At 39.0% G+C, this 23723-nt stretch overlaps 2 long non-coding RNA genes across 2 annotated transcripts; both read left to right on the top strand.

The window, feature by feature from the left end:
- Window positions 1-348: 348 nt before the first annotated feature.
- LOC103184522 lies at window positions 349-10436 on the top strand. Its single transcript, XR_488529.1, has 3 exons — window positions 349-487; window positions 8828-8901; window positions 10409-10436. It is a non-coding gene; the product is annotated as an uncharacterized LOC103184522 (long non-coding RNA).
- Window positions 10437-12813: 2377 nt separating this feature from the next.
- Window positions 12814-23430, top strand: LOC121848017. Its single transcript, XR_488531.2, has 3 exons — window positions 12814-12855; window positions 13233-13364; window positions 22441-23430. It is a non-coding gene; the product is annotated as an uncharacterized LOC121848017 (long non-coding RNA).
- Window positions 23431-23723: the final 293 nt, after the last annotated feature.

Here is a 23723-nt window from a genome sequence, read left to right as displayed (position 1 = left end):
CCGTATTCCAATGAAGCAATTAAGGCCTCTTGTGTGTAAATGTTAATGAAAAAAGAGTATCTTTCTGAGCTCTTTTAAAGGGAAATTTAGTAAAAGTTTCCCCTCCCCACCAATTGTTTACACAACAGAAGAATGGGAATCAGATCAAAAAACATTGTATCATTTGTGCATAATATTATAACAAATTAGATCACAATAAAGACTTGTCAACTATTTTCTTCAAATTAAAACAATATCACCTTTAAATGAATCATATGACATACGGTTATTCCAAATGAATATTATTGTCTGTGGAGTTTAACACTGCACTGTTTGGTAACACCAGCTAGAATGACCAACAGTGCATAGGGGTGGAACAAAATGTTTGTTAGTTTTAGGAAACTGACATTCATGTTCTTGGCCATAAGAAGACAAATGTATGTTAGGGCTGAGTAGGAGAAAGAGTTGCTTAGAAGACTGAAGGCTGAAATTACTTAGAACAGAATTGGTAAGTATACACAACAAATACTTTCTATTCCAATTCTTTCTTTCAGAGTTTCAAAATGAATCTTTAAAATTTAAGTTAACTGCCGGAAATGCCAGTTCATAATCCAAGCACTAATGGGTAAATGAAAGCTATTTTTAGGCTGTAATTTCACTATTGGACTCTGATACTAGTGAGGATTTGAACTGTAGAGTTAATAATATTGTCTGAACTTCTTCAACAGATGACTAAATTGTACTATTTTCTGGGTCTCTTCTTATTTCCCATTTTACTTAAGAGTCTGAAGTGAAGTAATGTATTTTTTTCATAATTTACTATCTCTGTCGTATGCAACAGCAGTGGTCTCCGGTGATCGGTGTCCCAGTCTGTATTCTGGAATGTTGGCAAGTGTGTGAAGCACTCTAACATGCTTGCTTTCTCTGGATATTTTGCAATTATGAAACAGTTCCAGAATTCTTTAGTGAAAAGGGAGAATGGAAAACTCCTGAGAGGTAAGACTATGACATTTTGCTGGTCCAGAGAGCAACCAAGTCCAATCCATCAACATGTGCACAGCCCCACCTACCCTGGAGCAGCTACAAACATGGCATACAACAAAACCAACATATAATAGAAGCCAAATCAAATATTATATAATTCAATGAAGTCCTCTTTCAGTTGTTTTTTTTCCAGAAATGAAAGGTTAAGCTTCTCTAGTCAGTTCTTTATTCTTTGCATTTGAACCTCTTTCAGAATCAATGTTGTGTATGCTTTATTGGTGTCATAGTGACCAGAATTGAACACAGTACACCCAAGTGTGGTCTGTCCAATTCTAATAATAATAATAATAATAATAATAATAATAATCCTTGCATTTGATATAGCGCTTTTCACGTCAGGAGGACGTCCCAAAGCGCTTCACAGAACACACTGTAAAGTGAATTGACTGTATATTTGTGGGCGAACGCGGCAGCCAATTGCGCACAGCAATGTCCCACAAACAGTCGTAGATTGAAAATGACCAATTTAATTATTGTTTTTGGTTTTTTGGAGGGATTATTATTAGGCGTGTGGAGTAAGGAAACTTGCCCAAGGTTTCGCCCTGCCTGGAATTGAACTCAGGTCTCTCACTTGCAAAGCGAGTGCTCTAACCACTGAGCTACAGACTCCACATAGATCCTAACATAACCTTTGGAGACATGTATCTATTATATACAAGTCAAATTGTATCTATTTTTTGTTTATACTCCTTCCACAATAAAGGCTTCTGTAATAATATTGCAATACAGAATTAATTTTACTTTATTAATGTGTAATAGTTCAAGATCCTGGTTCTCACCTTGAAAGCCCACCACAGCCTTGCTCCTCCCTACTTTCTAACCCTCTACCAACCTGTCTTGTCTGCCCCCTCCACTCAGCAGGCTCCAGTCTGCTTCACGTGCCCCGCCTTGCCCACCTCACCTTTGGTCTCTCTGCCCCCACTCTCTGAAATTCCATCCCACAGTTTCTCTGCCTCGCCCTCTACATTATCTCCTTCAAGACCTTTCTCAAGACCCTCCTCTTCGATCATGCCTTCGGTCACACTCCTACTCCTACTCTCCCCCAGCCTCCACCCCTCCAGCTCCCAACCACTAGCTCGGTTGCGGATCCCTCACTGTCCAGGGCCTTGGGATGTCCCCCTGTCATGTAAGGCACTATACACATGTAATTTGTCATTGTTGTAATTAGAAATGATATAATTAAATGCTTAAAGCTACATTTTTTACAAAATGAAATAATGAAGGCAGTGAAAGCAATAATAATCCCAGCAAAGAAGTCAGACAGGCATAATGGACAAAATGACTAAAGTAACATTGAAGAGTGATGAAATATACTGATTTGAAGCAGGAAAATAAGTTACTTCTGTTGCCTTTACCTAACTGATTTTACAGTTCCACATTTAGAAGCCAACGAGGAAAGTTCTTGGAATATGTTTAACAGGAATGTCCATTTCCTTTCTGGTTCCCAAGAATACAAAACAATTGGTTTCTATTCCAATCATATGTTTAAGCGCCTCTCACAGAGTTGTACTGAATGTACTGCACAGGAAAGTCTGCGTTGAAACATAGACTATCATTCAGGAATGATGAGCTTTGCGTACAAAAATATGTTTCTGGAAGATAATACCCTGAATTTTAGGAAGTGCAACTGAACAGCTTTGGGTTTTTGCAAAATGATATTCTTTGCAATATAAAATGGATGGAATTCTCCCCATTGCTGCACCAGCACAACATAGTTATTTGACAATTAAATTTGGCTAAAAGCAGACATACAGTACACACACCTATGCAATCACTTTCCTCATTTTTATAAAGGAAAAAAACTATCCTCATGAAAAGGTGAGACGGTTTATGTAACTCATGCAGAATTAATCACGTTATCTTGATGAATGTCACTGCCAAAAGCTCAGTTGTTCAAAATTTGCTCTTTGGATAAAAACGGTTTTCCTGACTTCCATTATGTACACATCGCAACTAATAATCTAAGCCCATTTTTCAAAAGTCTGGATTTGTTTGAGAAACAGAGCTGGTTTTGCAATTAAAAAATGCAGTGGAAGCAGAGTGCAGATTATGCTGTAATTATTAATAATCTGATTCAAATTTCTACTTTAAATCCACTCATTAACTCTGTAACTCTAAGGAATCAAACCTTTTTATTTAATGTTTAGCCACAGAAAAACATTGCAACCAGATATGCCTTTGCGTCTTTGCCTCTATATTGTAAATCCCTGCACAGGGATTTCTGTTAAATATTGTTGGCTGCAGCTCTGATGGCTCAGTTGGTGAAATCATTTCCGAAGTGAAATCGATCCATACAGATCAGGAAAATGAAATAAAAACATAGCAAGGAAGGAAGCAAGGAAGGACGGACGGAAGCATCTCAAAAATCTTTATAAGTAATTACTATCAAGTGTAGTATCTACTTTTGTAGGCAAATATGGCATCTATTTAGTGTGCAACAAGATCCCACAAACAACCATGATGCCAGGATATGGTATAGACTCACTCAACCATCAATTGGGCCATATTTTAACAATTAATGAAAGATAATTAGCAAAGGAGGAGATTAGGAGAATTTTTTTTACACAGAGAAACTGTGGAGTACCTGTTTGGGTGCAATGGTTGAATACATATTAACTTTCACGAAGGAACTAGATAGATGTCTGAAGAGGAATCAATTGCAGGAGTATCAGGAAAAGACATATAAATGAGATTGAATGGATTGCCCTTTCAAAGAGTCAGTACAGACACACTGGGTTGAATGACCATCTCTGCTGCAGCTTTCTGTGGTTCTAACTTCTCATCTGGAAGGTAATATCATGCTCCCCAAAAGTTGGCTTATTCAGGCACGATGTGTTGAGTTAAATACTCTTAACAAAGAAAATGCACTTATATATTACTTTTTACATTGGAGTAATGTTTTTTATGGCTTTACAAAGAAGATTGTAAGGAGGTGGAGTTTGAGAATGTTGACCAAAGGAATGCTTAAGGAGATAGGAACATAAGAACAGGAGGAGGCCATTCAACTCTTCGATCTGTTCTGCAAGATGGTTTTAAGAGAGTTTTGAATGCAAGGGAACGAAGACCCAAAGCAAAGGAAAATGGTTTCAGGGAATAATGGGGCAGAATGGCTGAAATACACAATCATTAAATTTCACAGTAAAATTCTGTGAAGCGCTTTCAGATGCCTTCATGACATTGCAAAACGTTATATAAAAATGCAAGGATTATTAAGATGAGAGACTGGTGGTGAGTTGCAGGCAGATAAGAATAAGCAGTCGGTCAGTTGAAAGAGTGAAGGGTAAGAAAGAAGGACAGGATAATAGGTTGGGGCAAAACTGTCAAGAAATTTGAAGACCAACATAGGAATCTTAAAAGCCCCTCCTTTAGGAATCTGGAAGCCAGTCAAGCTGGTGATACGAGTCTTGAAAACAGCTATGTGTAGTGACTTTTGCAGGCAAATGTGGAAACCCATTTGTAATGACTTTTTGTGCCACTTAGGGCCAACAAACAACCATAAAGTGAATAATAAATTAATCTGTAGGATTGTTGGCCAGGACACAGAGAGAAAATAGAAGACATATAATTTGTTCTTTCCTGTCGTTTCTTCAACTGAAATCAGAAACACATAATAAAGACTTATACCTTTGGAATGAAACATATAAAATTAAATTTAATCTGTACTGAACAGGCAGATGCAGCTAGTTGTTTCACTGAACATGTGTGACTCTTTAAAAAAAACTAGCACATTGGAATTAATGCAAGATTCTGGCTTTTAAAACATTTTGTTTCTTGATAAATCTTTCCAACCCAGGCTAAGATTCATAAATAAAATTGGAGCTCACCCCATAAAATGTGACATTCATAACTGTGTTTGAGTTTTTTTTGTTGATCAATTAATTTACCCCCAAAGTCTCAGATTATTTTTTGCAGTTAAATGAAGCATTTCTATAATTTGAGATGAACTAAAAAGGTTGATGCATCTTACTCAAGGTTTTCCTTTTCAAACTATTCAAAGATGAAGGCAGCTCTGGCTGGATGCCTGTTTACTTTTCTTTCAGCGTTGAAGTTGAACACCTCATTTGTAGAAGTAATGAGTCCATTGTAATTCACCCAATGCATCCCTGCTGTTTGTTTCACACAAATCTACATAATTAAATATGTTTAGGTTGTTCGTCAAACTCAGCTTTATACTCTGATCGGTCTTCTTCACTTTGAGGTGGAGAGAGAGGCGAAAAACACACAAAAATCTGACAGATTTCATGGACGGAAGAATTTTTGTTTGAATAATTTAAAAATAAAAGCAAAAAGAAATGGTTAAAGTGCAGTAAATTCACATGCACCCTCACGGCTGCAAGGCAGCAACCATGGGAATAGAAAATTCCTTTGCTGCTGTTCCTGCCAAGTTTTTGCCATGTCCTTGGCCAAGTAGAGTTGTATTGCTAAAGTCTACAGAGACTAGAGAAAGGATGAATTGAATTTAGTTCTCCTTTGTGAGCACTGGGAGAGAAAAGGACATGGTAAAGCTTTTATTGACTAAACTCCAAATTCAGTGTGTCAAACGAGGAAATTGCTCAGTCAGATGAAAGCCAAAAGCAGCCAGGCTTCAGTGTGGCTGAGACAGCAGAATCAATTCAGAAAACAACAGGGCTGTTTAGTAGCTGTAAGAGAGTGAATTCAATAGAAAAATGTCCAGTTCTGAATTCATGGAAAAGGGGGTGTTTTTTTTGTCTCTCAATATTTTAACTTCATGACACCGATCACTGGCATTGAATGTAAAGGTTTCATTTCACTACACTGACATGTTACCGATAGTAGTCTTCTCTGGCTAAGTGGATCATTTAGAATTACGTATGTAAAACAATGCCGAACGTAGAAAAGAGATAGGAATATAGAAGCATACAGGATCGTACATATAATATTCTGTAAACAAACAACTACAACAATTTGCACTTATATATCCCTTTTCTCATAAATAATAATAATATGTGTAAATGTTATAGGTCCTTTTGCATCAGGAGGTTGTCTCAAAGTGTTTCACAGAATTTGCTGTAAAATACTCTGCATTTTGTAAATGTGGCAGCCATTTGGTACACAACACTGTCCCTCAAACAGCCATGAAGTGGATGACAATCTAGGGGATTGTTTGTCAGGACACCAGGAGAAACTCCTTTCTCTTTTTGAGTAGTGTCATGAGATCTTTAACACTGAACTGTGAGAGCAGATGGGACTTGGTTTAAAATCTCATCTGAAGGATGGCACCTCCAATAATGCAGCACATCCCCAGCATCGTAGTCGAGAGTCAACCTCGTCAATGTGAGTCAAAGTCCTGACGTGGCCTTGGAGATCATCCGACGTGAGGCGCTATATAAATGCAATCTGTTGTTATTGTTGTTGAACCCAGAGCCTTCTGACTCAGAGACAAGAGTGCTACCATCGGGGCCACGCTGCTATATAAATAGAGAGAATAATGATCATTATTCAAAATATAACAGCCCGTGTTGATCTTTTTCATGTGATAGGGTGTAGCAACTTTTCACTACAACCAGCATTACTGTAGAAGGATAGTAACCTTAATCGGATTGCTCCAATTAAATTTGTTTGCATAAACAAAAAAATCACATAACAAAAACACTAAATGAATCACATCACGCATTTACTCCACATTAAGGATGTGACCCCCCTAAGAGCTAAACTGATCATGCTATTTCTGTGTTTTTTGATCATCATTATTATTCAAATTTAGATCAGATCTGCTTTCAATTCATATCATTTTAATTCTAATTCTGCAGCTAAAGTGAAATAAAAAGTAAGGAATATGGTTCCCGGCAGGGCAAGATGTTGGGCAAGTTTCCTTACACCACGTGCCTCTGTTTACCTAGCAGTAAGTAGGGACCCAGTTGTCAGTCAATTTGGCGGATTGCTTTCCCAGGGTAATAATTCCTTAAAAAAAGAAAAAAATTGGTCACTTCAATCCAAGTCTATTTGCAATTGGCTGCCATGTTTCGCTCACAAAATAAACAGTCAATTCATTTTGCTGTATATTCAAAAGTCGTCTCAAAGATATGATAAGTCCTATAGCTCAGCGATTAGACCACTTGCTTTGCAAGCGAGAGATCTGGGATCAATTCTCGGCAGGGTGAAGCCTTGGGCAAGTTTCTTTATTCCACATGCCTGATAATAATTCCTCAAGAAAAAAACACAATAATAAATTGGTCATTTCAGTGCATAAACCTTTCATTGCATAAACTCACATTTCAATGCTGCCTTCCCCCATCTCCGCAACATTGCCCGACTTTGCTGCCTCGCGACTTCCTCACCCCTAAGGTGGCTGAAACCCTCATATATGCCTTCATTACAACCAGGCTCGACTATGCCAATGCCTGCTTGTTGGCCTTCCCAACTCTTCCCTCCACAAGCTGCATATCATCCAGAACTCTGCAGCTTGTGTTCTCTCCCATACCAGGCTCCGTGACGCCATCACACCCACCCTCACCCAGCTCCACTGGCTCCCAATGCCTCAGAGGATTGAGTTCAAACTTCTCATCCTCACCTTCAAGCCTTCCATGGCCTTCCCCCCTCCTAACTCTCCGACATGCTAACCCCTTTTCAATCTGTCCGCTCCCTCCGCTCAGCAGGCTCCGATCTACTCCAAATCTCCTGCCCGGCCCGCCCCACTTTTGGTGGTCAAGCCTTCAGCCACTCTTGACTCACCCTCTGGAACTCCATCCCACATTCCCTTCGCCTCGCTCCCTCCTTGGTTTCCTCCAAGGCATGCCTCAAGACCCTCCTCTTCGACCATGCCTTCGGCCACCCTACTACCCCCATCATCCCCACTCTCCACCCTCCCTGATCCCAATCCCCCCCCCACCCTGAGCTTAATGGATATGTATAAGGAAGGTGGTGTGATATACAGAATTTGTTGTACACTGGAGTGATTTTGATCAGAAATATGAAGGTGACCTTTCCAAAAAGACAAAATTTTTAATTTGGAGTTCAGATGATATGTTGTTGATTGCTTTGGGGAAGCAAATGGGCTTTTATGGATTTGTTAAAAATTGGTGAACATGGATTGATATTCATTGTTTTTTGAGAAATTCCACAATCCAATGCAAATAAGTTCCTTCAATAAAATTGATTTTTGAAACAATTGTGAATTAACATGATCTGAGCCTTAGAGGTCAGCAAAGGGAAGGAGGAGGAGGAGGAGGTGGAGGAGGAGGAGGAGGAGGAAGATGTGTGTTTACAGTGAAAGTGACTCTGAAATTAGTTCTACTGTTGAGATAGCTGAGGAGGCCTGGATGTCTGTGACTGATTCTTTGCTTGCAGCGGTATCTGATAAAGACACATTTATACAGGCAATACATGTGAATTAATTATTATTATGATTGTCAGTTGGTCTTGTTTTTTTTGCCCTCCGAGTTTGAAAATTGTTTTCAAAAACAATCGATAAAATTTGGTAAATATCAATACAAATTATTTAACATTAATTTGCAGTATTATCCAAGAATAATCAGAAAAATAAAAATTGATTTTCATCAACCCTGCTTATGAGTGCAACATTAGATCTGACTATCTGTGTAAACAGTTCAAATGGGTAAAGTGTAGAGTACAAGTAATTGCTTAACTCATTGAAATAGAATCAATGAAACACAAAGAGATTTGAATTGCACTGAAGGACAGAGTATAAGGCCTGTCTCCATTGCAACACAGGTCAATTCAAATAACACAAATAAAGGAACAATACTTTTTTCATTTCATGCCTTTCTCTTCCTTCTTTCAGCTACACATTTGTGTTCTAACCAAAGTAATCTACTTGCTACAGGACAGCAAGAAGACTCTTTGTTGCCTGGACAACTTGCTGATGAAAACCTTAATATAAAGATGGCCTGTTTCCAGGTTAGTATTTTTCTTGTTTGCAGAGAGGCAGACATTGGCAAGAGCACTGCTGGTGATTCAATAATCAATAAACCAGTTGTTTGAGAGAAGATTATACTTGATAACTTGAATCTTAATCTGGTGAGAAATTTCGCACTCCTGATCTGTCCTACATCAAAATTATTTTGTGTTGTCAGACATAGTTAAGTTATTTGAATGTATCACAGTAGCCAGTGTTATATTCTGGAAACAATGACTGCAGTCAAGGGAAATAATGGCACTTACGTATTACCCAAGGACTTGCAAAGTGACAAGTACTGGGCTCTATTCTAGATGGTGTTGCTGAATGCAACAGATATTTTCTAAAGACCCAAGCGCTGTTTATTCTAGAAAAGCAAATTAGCATTTCTAGCAACCTTCCAGCTTAGTGTGCAGCCAACAGTCTGTATAGATGGTGCTCTGCTATTTACTGCAATCAGATTATGGGGTGAAAATTCTCAAAGATGAATTTCTGGTTTAGGCCTTTCCGAAAAACAGGGATTTTATTTTCGATCAGCCAGGTGTCTGACACCTGTGGAACCCTAACCCATGCTTAAGAGTATACACACCAGACTGTCCCACTTATGAAATAATACAAAAAAATCCCTGTCTGTAATGAAATGCACACTCTCTCCCTGGAAGGATGCACCCTGCTTACCTAAGGGATTTAGATTCAGGTTGTCAAGAGCCAAGGCTTGGGGAGCCCAGAGTGTATAATAAGGTATTGCTGGAATTTAACCAAGTAAAAGATCATATTTTACCTTGAAAGCTCTGTCTGGCATACATTCTTCCCACTGCTTACCCAGCCAGCACCATATATCTGATAGGGCTTTGAGCTAGCTCCAGGGAGCTCCCCCTGACTGATAGTGAGAAACAAAGAGATTTTCAGGAGATTGATAAGAGATTCCAGTGGATTTAATAATCCTTACATTTGCTATAGCACCTTTTCACGTCTTCGAGACGTCTCAAAGCACTTCACAGGATACACTGTAAAGTACACTGTGTATTTTGGGGGCGAAACTTGGCAGCCAATTGAGCACAGCAGTGTCACACAAACAGTTGAGGATTGAGTGACCATATTATTACTATTCAATTTTTGAAGAGATTATTTCCCCTGGAAATCAATCCGCCAATTGACTAACTACTTACTGCTAGATAAACAGAGGTATGTGTGTGGAGTAAGTAAACTTGCCTAAGGTTTCGCCCTGTCCTGATCAGGAGATTCACAAAGATTCATGTTAGACTTAAATGCAAATTTCTTGTCCTTTCTTTTTTGTGGGTAAACAATGTTATACTGTCTGCTGAGTGCAGTGAATTGAGTCATAAGTAAATATACATCCAGAGATTTTTCAATATCACAGCAATGTTTCACAAACAACTATGAAATGAATGATCAATTTTACTTGCGTCATTGTTGGCCAGGAAACTCGGTGAAACTCCCTTCTCTTTTTGAATAATGCCATGAGATCTTTAATGTCCATCTGAACAGGTACACAGGACTTTGGTTCATCTGAAAGACAGCACATATGACAATGTAACACTCCCCAGCACTGCAATGGATTGTAAACCAATGATTCCCAAAGTCCCCAAATGGGCCTTGAACCCATAACCTTCTAACTCAGAGGCGAGTAAGTTTTCTAAACCTACTGTTCATTCGTTTCTATTCATTTATTATATAAGCACATAAAAAGTGAATACTGCTAGCTTTGCAAGTAAAACCAGAAAAACCTAGCCTGATATGTTTCGGCCAGTAACATATTGAATTTAAGCTAACATTGATCAACAGCTAAAGCTTCAGTTTCATAGTTTATGCCTTCATCTTAATAATTCATTGTTTTATTGCCTCATAACACAGTATTTGACTTGGTAGTTTAATATTACCCTACCATCATACTCTGACCATTCAAAGTAAAAAGATTAAAGTTTAAAAATACATAACTCTTGTATCTTTATTTTTATTGATCAAGGTAAAGATAGCGGTTATGTATTATAATGCAGTGACATATACCTCAGTATCATGTTGTGTAATGTTACTACAGCTCAATTTATGTGAGTTGATCACAGAACTTTCCACCTATTTAATGCAGCCTTGATACCCAACTGGCATAAAGACAGCAACAACAACTTGAATTTATATAGGGCCCTTCAAACAGGATAGTGTCTCGGAACACCTAAAACAAAAGGGTTAACAATGTAACTAATGTTAAACTGGGACATATATGTTTTTATGGGCAAACACGGCAGCCAACATGCGCACAGTAATGTTCCACATACAGTTATTAAGTGAATGACTAATTTTGTACTCATGCTTTGCAATACCCTATATTACCTTGTACTTAATTAGTCTGGAAATGCACAGAATCTAAATATGTAAGGATTAGATTCATGAGGAGGGTGTGCATGAGGAATAATAATATAATAATACAACAACAACAACAACAACAAGATTCCATTTATAGAGCGCCTTTCATGTCGGGAGGACGTCCCAAGGCGCTTCACAGAACACACTGTAAAGTGAAGTGACTGTATATTTGTGAGCGAACGCGGCAGCCAATTGCGCACAGCAATGTCCCACAAACAGTCGTAGATTGAAAATAACCAATTTATTATTGTTTTTGGTTTTGGAGGGATTATTATTAGGCATGTGGAGTAAGGAAACTTGCCCAAGTTTTCGCCCTGCCTGGAATTGAACTCAGGTCTCTCACTTGCAAAGTGAGTGCTCTAACCACTGAGCTACAGGACTCCACATAGTTTCCCAGAAAGGCATATGATAGATTTCCCCAATTCTAGTTGAAGTCGTGTTTATGTTATAATATACCACCCACTCTAAAGAACACTAGTCTTGTATATTCAGAATATTCTTCCTTGGTAACAATTTGTGCTCAGTATTATAGTTAAATTCTTCTTTAACACATGACTAGTTTAATAAGAAATCTGTCATGAATTTCAATTGATTGTATATTTNAAAAAATTGTACTATTTGTAGTTTATCTATTTATCACTAATGTTGCAACTGAATCTAAATTAAGCCATTCATTATCGGGATGAACGTAGTGTAATATAAAACTTAAAACAAAACTGCATGGTCAAACTTTTCTACCTTTGTCTCTTAGGGGCTGGGTTAATGTGACTAAAATGAATATGCTACTGAGTCTTATATACATATACCAGATGTTGCCCATATATCTCTCCAAATTATTTTCCCAAAATAGATTATTCTAAGTTTCTGTGACCTGATCTTAAATTGACAAAATTACAGATGGATAAAGAGTCTGGCAGCTGACACTAAAATATACAGTTTTATTTCCAAGTGATAGAGATTACAGTATATACATATCAGTTTACTACAGACAGTCTGCAGTTTGTCTGCGGCTAAGACTAAAAGGAAATTGTTTCTAGCACTGGAAGACCTATTACATGTCTTATTGCAGCTGATTTCTGAGCTAGCCGAGGTGTGTTGGTAAAGACATTGCTCAGTGGAGAATGAAAGCCACACAGCACAAAACTTGATTTTATGTCAGATCTGTGTTGAGTTAGCTCAACTCATTTCGAGTGGCCAAAGGTAAGGATTCTAACAATTTACCTTAGAGGCACAGAGTTAGGCTTCTGTTCCTGATGACTAACCAGTAACCATCCTGTATTATGTATTTGTGTGGCGATCTGGTGAAGGCAGAACCTGCCCAACCTCCCTCCCATCAGAATTAAGGTCTACAGTCTCACATGAAGAATGCCCAGTGGAGGTACAGGAGGATAGTCAGCATCAGTGAACCTATCCCAGAAGAACAGGAAATGGTACAAGGTGTGACTATGTGAGAGTGTAGAGAATTCACTACAGCTAATCTGACCTAATTCATATTTTCACATTTCTAGCAGAGAGTCAATGGATTTCAATCTGGAGCAGGAACTCAAGCCCACTGGTCTGTATAATTCAACAAAGTAAGAGATTTGCTGTGGACAATTGGCTGCTGTGTTTCACCACAAGATATACAGTCAATTGACTTTATATTCTGTGAAGCACTTTGCAATGTCTCAACAACATGATAAGGCATTATATCACATGCAAGGATTATTATAATTTTATAGTATGCCCCAAAACACTTGAAATATTGATTTGGTTGAAAGAAGAATATCCAGGATGGCTCTGGGTCATAGAGCTCTTGGTTTTGAGGAGAGTCTTATAAATACTGAACTTTTTCTGCTTAAGAAAATGATAGAGGGGAGCATGATCAAAGTTACTGAAATTATAATAATAGTTTACATTTGTTTCACAGGATTTATTATAAAGTGTAATGACTGTTGTTTTGTATTTGTAGGCACAATTATTTTAGGCATAAGTGATTAGGTTGCAAACAAGCTGCTATTTTCCTTCATTGCAAGCACAGGACTCAAAGTCACCAATTTAAAATGAAAAACCCAATGGAAATAAAGTGTCCTCAGTTTTCAAGGTTAGTCAATTTATCAATCTTCAGCCTTTGGGTGGGAGAAATGGAACATATTCTGTCTCACTGAGTCAGTACAGAACCTTGACGTCTTGTTCGACCCTCAACTGTCCTTTATATCCCATATCTGTGTCATGACTGTTCTGCCTTCCCCCATCTCTGTAATATTGTCCGGATCCGTCACTGCCTCTCCACTCAGGCTGCCGAGACCTTCATCCACGCATTCATCACATCTAGACTCGACTACTACGCCAACTCCCCGCTTGTCGTTCTTCCCAATTCTACCCTCCACAAGCTGCAGATCATCCAGAACTCTGCAGCTCATATCTCTGTAACCAACTAACTTCATAGAGACTTGTCTGCTCCCTCCGCTCAGCAGGCTCCAGCCTGCTCCATGTCCCCCGCCTGGCCCTCCCCACCAGCGCTGGTTGGGCCTTCAGCATTTCTGCCCCCACTCATTGGAACTCAATCCCACAATGCCTTCCCCTTGGCCCCTCGCTTGCCTCCTCCAAAGCCTATCTCAAGACCCTCCCTCTTCGACCAAACCTTCGGCCACCCTCCTATCCCAGCCTTCTCTGCACTCCACCCCCCTGATCCCAACCTCCAGCTCAGGTTCAAATCCATCACTTTCCAGTCCCTTGGGACATCCTCATCACTATGCAAATGTAATTTGTTGTTGTTGTTAATTCTTTAGGAGAAGCTTAGTCTTTTTCCTTACAATAAGAAAATCTTGGCAATTACTTGACTCCTCACTCCACATACAGAATCTTACAACAAAAGGGATGCCCATATTTAGCTAATTTAATATACTGATTTTCATTGTTTAAAACTGTTTATACAGTTAATTCACTTTACAATATATTCTATGAAGTGCTTTGAGATGTCTCAACGACGCAATAAGGCGCTATATCAAATGCAAGGATTATTATTATTAAATAACCTTTCCCATATTTTCAAGACCAAAGATGTCATTAAGATTGGAACTTTCTTATTTTCTTGAGTGTAGATTGAGATGATTTAAACCTTTTTATAAAATGGTGAAACATAGAATTTTTGAGCAATGATCCCTGACGGCAGACTTGAAATCTTTGCAGACAGATTTCATTCTCGTCTCAGTCAAGCTGTCGTTCCTTCATAACTTGCTTCAGGTCATCAGGAGTTTAAGAAAAGGAATCTGCACTTTATACAGATCATCCAAATGGGGTGAACATTGTGACGTTCTGAATATCACATTTTTCTATCTATTATCTCTGAACAGCTGAATTTAATTTGAAGAGATTTAATAATAATCTTTGTATTTGATAAGTGCCTTACCATGTCATTGAAACATCTCAAGTTGCTTCACAGGATTTTTACTGTAAAGTGAACATGACAATCAGCTTGGCCACAGCAATGTCCTATAAACAGCTTTGAAATTAGTGACAAGTTTCATTTGAGGGTTGTTGGCCTGATTCTGAATAACAACTTGTGAAGACTTGCTGCAGTGTTGTTCACAGTCAGGGTCCTATGTCTCAACTTCCCGAAATGGTTCAATATTTTAAGGCATCATATGTGAAGGGGGAAACATACCCTTTCTCCCATGATGCATTTAAACATTGAGCCACCATGGGAAGCTGGGAGACAGGATCAGTTCCTCTTTCAGATAAGTCAGAAAGTTATGATGAAGAATTATGAAACACTGGTTAGGCCTCAGCAAGAGTACTGTGTTCAGTTCTGTGCACCACACTTTAAGAAGGATGTCAAGGCATTGGAGAGGGTGAAAAATAAATTTACCAGGATGGTACCAGGAATGAGGGACTTCAGTTATCAGGAAAGGCTAAAGTAGGATTATTCTCCTTGGAGCAGAAAAGGTTAAGAGGAGACTTAATAGATGTTTTCAAGATTATGAGGGGATTCAGTAGGGTGAACAAGGAGAAACTATTTCCACTGATGGGTGAGTCGATAACCTGAGGACTCCGATTTAAAATAGTTGTTAAAAGAAACAGAGGGGAAGTGAGGAGAAATTTTTTCACACAGCGAGTTGTTCCGACCTGGAATGCATTGCCTGAAAGGGTGGTGAAAGATGATTTGACAAAAATTTTTAAGAGAGAAGTAGATAATTATTTTGGGAGGACAAGTTTGCAGGGCGATGGGGAGAGCGCAGGGGAGTGGGATTCATTTGGATAGATCTTTTCAAAGAGCCGGCACAGGCACAATGGGCCGAATGGCCTCCTTCTGTGCTGTGTAATACTATGATAAAAACATTCTGTTTCATAACAGATAACCTAACAGTAATCAATATAATTACTATATTAATCTGCTAGAAACATTACATTTTCACTTCTAGGTGTGACATTGAGTCATGTTAAGATCCATTCCTGATTTCTACAAGGGCAGATGGGCAGACAGGGCAGCAGTCAAAGATTTTATATTTGGCCTCAGTGTCCTTGGACTAGGAACGCAAGAAAATCAGCAAGAAAATTATCCAGAGTACAGCTTCTGTTTGCTGTTCTGTGATCTTTCATCAATATATACGTGTGTACGTATGTTTTGAGGTCAAGGCTGGTCTCAGCTGAATGGTTCTAATGGTCAAATACAGACACATGCACACGAAGAATAGTTATTTGGGCTTGTAGCAGTAGATAATTGTGGTTGTGGTTGTCACCAATGCAAATAAATATTGTACATTCAGGAGAGAAGGAAAGTGAGAAACAAGCAAAGAACCGTCTCAATCCCATCATGTTGTAGTAATAACCTATGGCCACCTCCCCTTTCCCCGCTGCCTTTCCCCTGATCGATGGCCCCAGCACTGTAAAGCACTGTGAGAGGTTATCCTTTATGAAGGATGCCATATAAATGCAAGTTGTTATTGTTGCAGTTGTGCTTCAATAAAACAAAACAATCATAAAAAAGGAATTTCTGAGGTCAATGGCATTGAAGACCAATCCTTTGTTCTATGGAAACTGGATACATTCCAGCAGTCCATATAGAAACCCAAAGAAATAATAAAATACAACAAGCAAAGTGGGGCTAAGGTAATGCAATGTGCAGAGGAAAATTTCAGATCAGACTATCTCCTTAAGGGATCTTCAGCAGTGTAGTTACTGCATTGCTGGACTCAGAAACTCTCCTGATCTCATGATGAAGGTCTATTTTGGCCTTCATGTTGTGTGGCTATTAAAGAAAGATAGTTATTTCTTTTCACAAAGTGTAATCAATAACTATGCCTTGCCTGTACTTACATTTGTAGTGGGTCATTATCAGGAGATTTAAGTTCCTGTAATGTACTTATCTGTAGCGTTCTTTTGGAAAACAGTAGTTCAGTAAATAACACCCAGAATGGCTCCAAATGCACTATCAACAATGACTCATTTCAGGATTATGCTTCTGTTTGCATGGCTAATATTAGTTGTTAGTGAAATACATTTTCTGTGTTTAATACTGTGAACATCCCCCATCAAAATGCATGATGTCAGCACTCAGCATATTGCTTGAAGTTATACATTATTCCGGCACTGCTGCATCTTGTAAATGCTGCATAAATAAAGGCTGAAGGAAATGTTCGATTAAAGATTCCCAAACCTCAGTGAAATTGAAATTGTAAATAAAATTATATTGTGGGATGGCACAGATTGTTTAAACTTAATGGTGCTCTCTTTATACTTCACTTTGGCACTAATTCACTGTAATTTTGGTGACAATTTTCCTCTAAATGTGCATTTCTATATGAGTGCCAGGGAGCATGAATTGCACTAAATATTTTTTTTTGTTGCTGGAAGAAGTGGTTTTAGAAGCAGTAGAAAGTACACCTACTTAGTATAAATTGCTTCATAGCAGTTTTCTCATGAGTTTCCTGACTTCAAAATCAATTGCTTGGTGCTTTTTGGCTGTGTCTTATATTGGACCAGTGATCGAGAGTAAATGTTTGTGTGTGGGGGGGAGGGAGGGAATGGTCACAATCTTTAATGATCAACTGGATTAAATTTTTTACATGTTATTGTCTACGTTAAATAACATATCACAGGTTCACAATGTTTACACACTTTAGATTTCCAGGGAATCTATATCTATATTTCCTGGTGCCTTGATTCACCATTCAGCTCACAATTTTCTGCCATATATCTCCTTCGAACTACTGTAATGGTCTTGCACATGATAAATGGGAAAGTCATGTACCATAGAAATTAAGTAGTGGTTCTCAGTATGATTTACAGCATGATTCAAGGTTTCCCAATAAAGCTTACAGCAGCAAAAGCTGGGCATTGATATAGTCTCCATTGAAATGTTATGCTGAATGTGTATTCATGTAATCCTTGCTAAATCAACCATCAGGACTGGTCGGGTCATCATGCAAGCATATCACCATTCTACAGGTTTTAACAGTTGCTTCAGCCTTCTGAATAACTGAACCTCATATTTCTCCAAAAGAAGGTACTTTTTATTGCATGCAAGGATCTTTCTAAACTGTTATCATCAGATTCTTTGTTAACTTGTTCTGAGTCTTCATGTGAAATTTTGCAGAGTTTGGGTTGATTTAAAATTTTGTGCACAATGAAGACTGTAAACTGTAAACGTTATAAACAGTGTGAACTATCTATAGAACACACATATTTGCATTGCGCATCAGGCTGACTAAGTTGGTAGCACTCTTGCTTCTGAGTCAGGGTTCAAGCACCACCATTCATGACTTGGAATGCATATAGTTTAGGATGACACTCCAATGCAGTACTGGGCATGTGCTGCATTGTTAAGGGTGCTGTCCTTCGGATTAGATGATAAATTGAGGCTTTGTCTGCCTGTTCAGGTGGATGTTAAATACCCCATGGTTCTATTCAAAAGGAGTAAGGATTTTCTCCCGGTGTCCTGGACAATAATCCTCCAAACAAAATTGGCCATTCATGGCTGTTTGTGGGATGTCACTGTGAGCAAGTTGGCTGCTGTGTCATCCACAGAAACACGCAGTCACTGCACTTTACAATATGCCCTGTGAAGTGCTATGGAACATCCTGCTAATGTAAAAGGCGCTCTATCAAACATGCGATTTATGTACATTTCAATTTTGAACTGGATATACTTCGGGCTTCTGATATCCGGGATTTAAAAATTTCATTTTTCAAGGTTTAATTTCAGCAATTTTTGGTGTTCTAAAAAATTTGGATTTTCAGGGATTTTAATTATTTGTAATGAGAAAATTGAAATGCACCTATTCACACAGAAGGGAGCGAGGCACCTTTACGCACATGCATTGCCTCTCTCCTCTCATATTAACAAACAACAACAACAACAAAATTACACTTGTAAAGCGCCTTTCACGTCAGAAGGATGTCCCAAGGTGCTGGACAGACAGAGTTACGGAGCCGAGCTGGGGGTGGGGGAGGGCAAGGGGGAAGCAGGGAGATCAAAAGCACGATCGAAGAGGATGGTCTTGAGGTGGATCTTGAAGGAGGCAAGGGAGGGGGCAAGGCAGAGGGACTGCGGGATGGAATTCCAGAGGGTAGGCACAGAGTGGCAGAAGACCTACCCATCAATGGTGGGGAGGAGGGGGATGTGAAGCAGGCCGGAGTCCGTTGAGCGGAGGGAGCAGGCAGGTTGGTAGGGGGTTGAGAGGTCACAGAGGTAGGGGGAGCAACACCATGGAGGGCTTTGAAGGTGAGCACCAGGATCTTGAACTGTATCCTCTGTGTGATGGGAAGCCAGTGGAGTTGGGTGAGTAGGGGCGTGATAGGGTCATGGAGCAGAGCCTGCTGTGTGAGAGGAGTTCTGGATAATCTGCAGCCTATGGAGGGAGGAGTTGGGGAGGCCACCAAGCAAGGAGTTTTGCATAGTCAAGCCTCAATGTAATGAAAGCACGTATGAGGGTTTGGGGGGCCTGCGGTGTGAGACAGTGGCAGAGCCGGGCGATGTTGTGGAGGTGGGGAAGGCAGAGTGGGCCATGGCATGGATGTGGGGTAGAAAGGATAGTTGATGGTCAAACAAGATGCCAAGGTTCAGGACTGGCTTAGCAAGGTGGAGTGTGCATCATTGTATGGTGAATCTGTCAGCGCCTGAGGTGTGGAGGCGCTGATGGGAGCCAATCAGGAGGACCTGAAGAAAGTTAGCTCTCATCCAGGACTTGATGTCTTAAAGAATAATGGGTTAAAAATATAATGCTTCATAACAGATTCAAGCCTGGCAATTGAAGTATGATCACTTTGACCAAAAAATCTCACTACTTATCACTATTTAGGGAGGGAAGGATTACCCTTGGATGCAAATGATAATTATTGGCTATTATTTTACTTCAGTTTTGAGTTAAAGTGTTTAGACAGAAACATGCCCGCAGTAAAGAGCAAGTCTGCCCAAGTAGGGAAATAGGCCCTGGGATGGGCTTTGAACCTTTTTGTTGTGCCCTGAATATTGTTTGAACTGGAACAGGATGAAGAATGTCTGAGGACAGGGATCCAGCTGTGTCTTTGTGAGCAAATGGATTCCCACAGGGACCACACTCCACCCAAATCTCTGCTCGATAAACTTCCTCTTGCCTCCTCCCTCCAAACCATCCCAGGTTCCCAGCCAAAGAATGCCAATGTACCCCAATATAACAACTTAAGAACACCCTCAATGTTTGTAGCTGCATATGTTTGCAATCTGTAACTGAATTTGAATTCTACTATAACAAGCCTGAGAAAGCATATAAAGTTTTATTGCTGCTTTTACTATTTTCAATAAAAGTATGAGATGAATAGGTTTGATTAAAAATAAATAGAAGAATTGGCAAGAATAAATAAAAGCTTTGTGTGCTTTGTTTACTCAGTTTTCAACATGGAAAAGCTAGGCTTGGTGGGCATATCTGATGATGGACTGCCATTGTCTTCAATCCTCTCCTTTCATGGTGAGACATGAACGCAGTAAGAATATTATGCAGATGTTACAAGGTCAAACTTTCGAAAATCAGTGGTTACCAGCAAGAGAAAAATCTATGCAACCCTAGGCTTATTATATTTCCTTTTTTGTCCATTTGATGCTGAAATTGCCCTTCAGCACTGAAAGAGCTAATGGGAATGCCAAAGCAAACGTACATTACATTAGAGAGAGTGGCGCATCACAAAGCACTATTGCGGGGGCACTAGAGTTTTAAAAAGTTCCCTTTTTGTATGCCTTGATTGAACAAGAATTTGTTTTAGTTGGAAACACATTACACTGTTCATTTTGCATGGGTTTATTGATAGATGGAGTTGAATGATGCCTGACACTGTGCTGGCTGTGTGGTGATGAGACCCATTCAGATTAATCTGCAGAAAACCTAGTGTAGTAGTGTGTTACAAATTCAAGAAGAATATCAGTGTTTGAATACTTCCTATCCATTAGGAATTGATGTGGGCTTATTTCAACTACCCAGAAATCTGTTGATATCATGCTGTCTCAGTCACCACAGAAGCAACAGGGATTGCAAGACATCAGACTGAAATCTTTTATCCTCTCTTCTCTGTGCAAAAGCAAAAAAACAGGTTCCCTTTGAAGTACTAATTGACTGTCTGTATCAATCAGTGGCTAAACCCTTTCCTGTATGCATTTGGGTCTCCAGATTAACTGAGCTATGATCTCCCTGCACCATCTACTGCACCACATTCAGCCACATTTCCCTGCAATGTACCTGCTGTTTCAAAGCATTTTACAGTTTGTATGACTGCATGTGCCCTATACATACAACGTATATGGCAAGTCATGAAAAAGAAACTACTTGAAGATAAGTATTTAAATATGTCAAAGATTTGACAACTTCCAAATTACTGATTCAATTTATTCTGATTAAGAAATGCAATACTGAAAAATAACAGTAATTGTCAACTACGCAGCCGACAATTTCCTCAAACTGTCTTAATTAAACTTTTGCCACTGTATGTTGTGACAGAACCAATGTATGTTGAGAATGTCGATTTATTCCTATTTTCTCTTTCACCTCCCTTTTTCATTCATTTAACTGTAGTCTGTTCCTGTTGGAATTTAAAGGACCCTGTCAGGAGGAATTTGTGTTAATTTAAATGGGGAAAAATTCCAGTGACCATTACCCTTATCGCCTTTGGGCAATGTTACCCAACAAAGATCTGAAAACTCTTATAGCAGTGGAGACGAGATAAATCTTTTCTGTCCCCAGTTCATGACTTTAATTTGTTTTGAACTAACATCAGCGGCGAATATTGGTGTCATCTCATTACGACTTCCTCTTATTTATGTTCAATAAAGTTGCATTGCCCCAGGACCTACTGTTGCTGTTAACTGCAATGTAAGCGTTCCATTTCTTTTCAAGATTCTTTTCTGGGGAGGAATCCAGGAATCTCTTATTTTAGTTAAGCAGATTTAATGAAGACATGCTTCAATGAGATCAGACAGAGGATCTGCTTAGGACCCCTTTGCTAACTAGTCAGCAGAAACAAACGCAAAAATACTATACCAACTTAGATTACGAATTGTGCCAATCTCAACACTAGCCTTGAGACTTGTTTCATGGACATTCCCTCAAACCAACTTTATTGAAAGACATTCACAAGCTATTTGATTGTTGTGTTGCAATTGTGTTAACTTTGAAAAAAAAGAGCTTGTTTGCTATCTGTCAAGTAATATAGGCAAATATAGGGATAAGATCTCACATATAACAGGGTCAAAATTGGGACAAAATATTATTGCTAGTGATAATTATCACAATGACCAAAACCTACAGTCAAAATCAGTCAGTAGTTGTTATTGACCTTTTTGTAGGAGGGACCATAGTGGGAAAGGTTCACCCCAGTGGTTGCCTTTTACTTCATTTTTGGATGATGAGATATCACCTGTATTAATATCATTTGATGTAATTTTGCCCCCTATGGTTCAACCCTACACAGATGTGTTTATAATTTGTCCATTCAAAGTTGCATTCACTAAAATTGCTGTAAAATTCACATTCACCTGGGCTGAAAATCTGGTCACCGTTATGCGCAGCTTTCTTGGCAATGTGCAATTCTAATGGGGAATATCCCATTAGCGACTGATATCATTAAAAGTGCTAAGCATAAAACCAGCTGGGATTTCAGGACAATTATCTGTACATTTGATAGGATGATCAAACATGATTTGTATCCAACAGGTGGAGATGAAGAGAAAGAAGAAGAGACAATGCTCTGGTACAACCATCGGCATCTCGTCTTAATTACCTCGATATTTGACTTCTTAAATAATGTTGCCTTAGCTACTCTGAAGTGAGCCCTCGGGCTCCTACTTAGAAATCCCTGCTATTTTTTGCTATTACATATTTTCTTACTTGGAATTTGCTGTATGTCAAAGTTATTTTACAGCATCTTCACAAAATACCTATTGCTGGAAGCCTCACTGTTTAGCTGAAAGCTGTTGCCTGATCACACGCTCAGTAATCAGATCAAAATTTTAAGTCAACTTTGTCCCTATTCCTCTAAACTCATGGTGCTTTTGTTCTGAAAGCAAACTTTGGAGAGTCATTACAATCAGTTCAGCGAAAGTCAATACTTCTTTCATGTTAACAGCCTTTTAAGTCTTGTTCAATAGGGGAAAGGATACATTTTTTTTGTAGGAGGGACCCATCTATCATTAAATCTCTGTATGGAGCTCAATAGTTTTTACATTCTTTGTGGTTTATCAGGCTTTTTCATCGGTAAACCAGTTAATTTACACCACCACTGTCTTCCTGTCAGAAACAGAAGAAAGGATTTGTGGTAACTTGAAACCGAAACCCGCTCATTGCCAATGGACAGACAATTTGCCATATCAGTGTGCACTGAATGCAAAGGCATTTCAATGGAAAAAGCACTGAAGGATACCACATTGCTTTAGAGAGCAGCAGTAAACTATACTCAACAGGTAACATAAACATTGTTTTCTTTCCTTCTGGCGATGCTGGTACCTGCTTCTTTCCTGTGTTTGGGAAAGGCAATGTTTGCTTTAAATTATCTTTATTCTGCTCCCTCCCAATTCATCATTCAGTTAAAAGCAATAATCTCTGTACACCAGGTCCCCCTTTGTGACACTCCAGAATGTACGTCCCAAATGTACACATCTTGATTTGTATTCACTTTTGTTTTTGATGGAATTAAAACGTTTGCATATTTTCAATGCTCTTAAATATATCCTTATTGTCTTTAATCATATTTACCTTTTTGGGGTTGAAAATTCAGAGAGACAAGGGAGTTTCTCCCAGTATCCTGGCAAACACTCCTGTTTGTGTAAAATAAAATGGTCCTTCACTTCACGGCTGATTGTGGGACATTAATGTGTGCAACTAGCTGTCACGTTCACTGACAAATAAGCATAAACACTCACCAAACTTTACAGTAAATCCGTTGAGAAATCTTGACAATGTGATATGGCACCATATAAAATGCAATTGATGTTGACAAT

Source organism: Callorhinchus milii, unplaced genomic scaffold (genome assembly GCF_018977255.1).
Source record: "Callorhinchus milii isolate IMCB2004 unplaced genomic scaffold, IMCB_Cmil_1.0 Scaffold4, whole genome shotgun sequence".
Taxonomy (NCBI): domain Eukaryota; kingdom Metazoa; phylum Chordata; class Chondrichthyes; order Chimaeriformes; family Callorhinchidae; genus Callorhinchus; species Callorhinchus milii.
The sequence above is the reverse complement of the archived record's forward strand: the minus strand, read 5'-3'. Positions and strand labels throughout refer to the sequence as shown.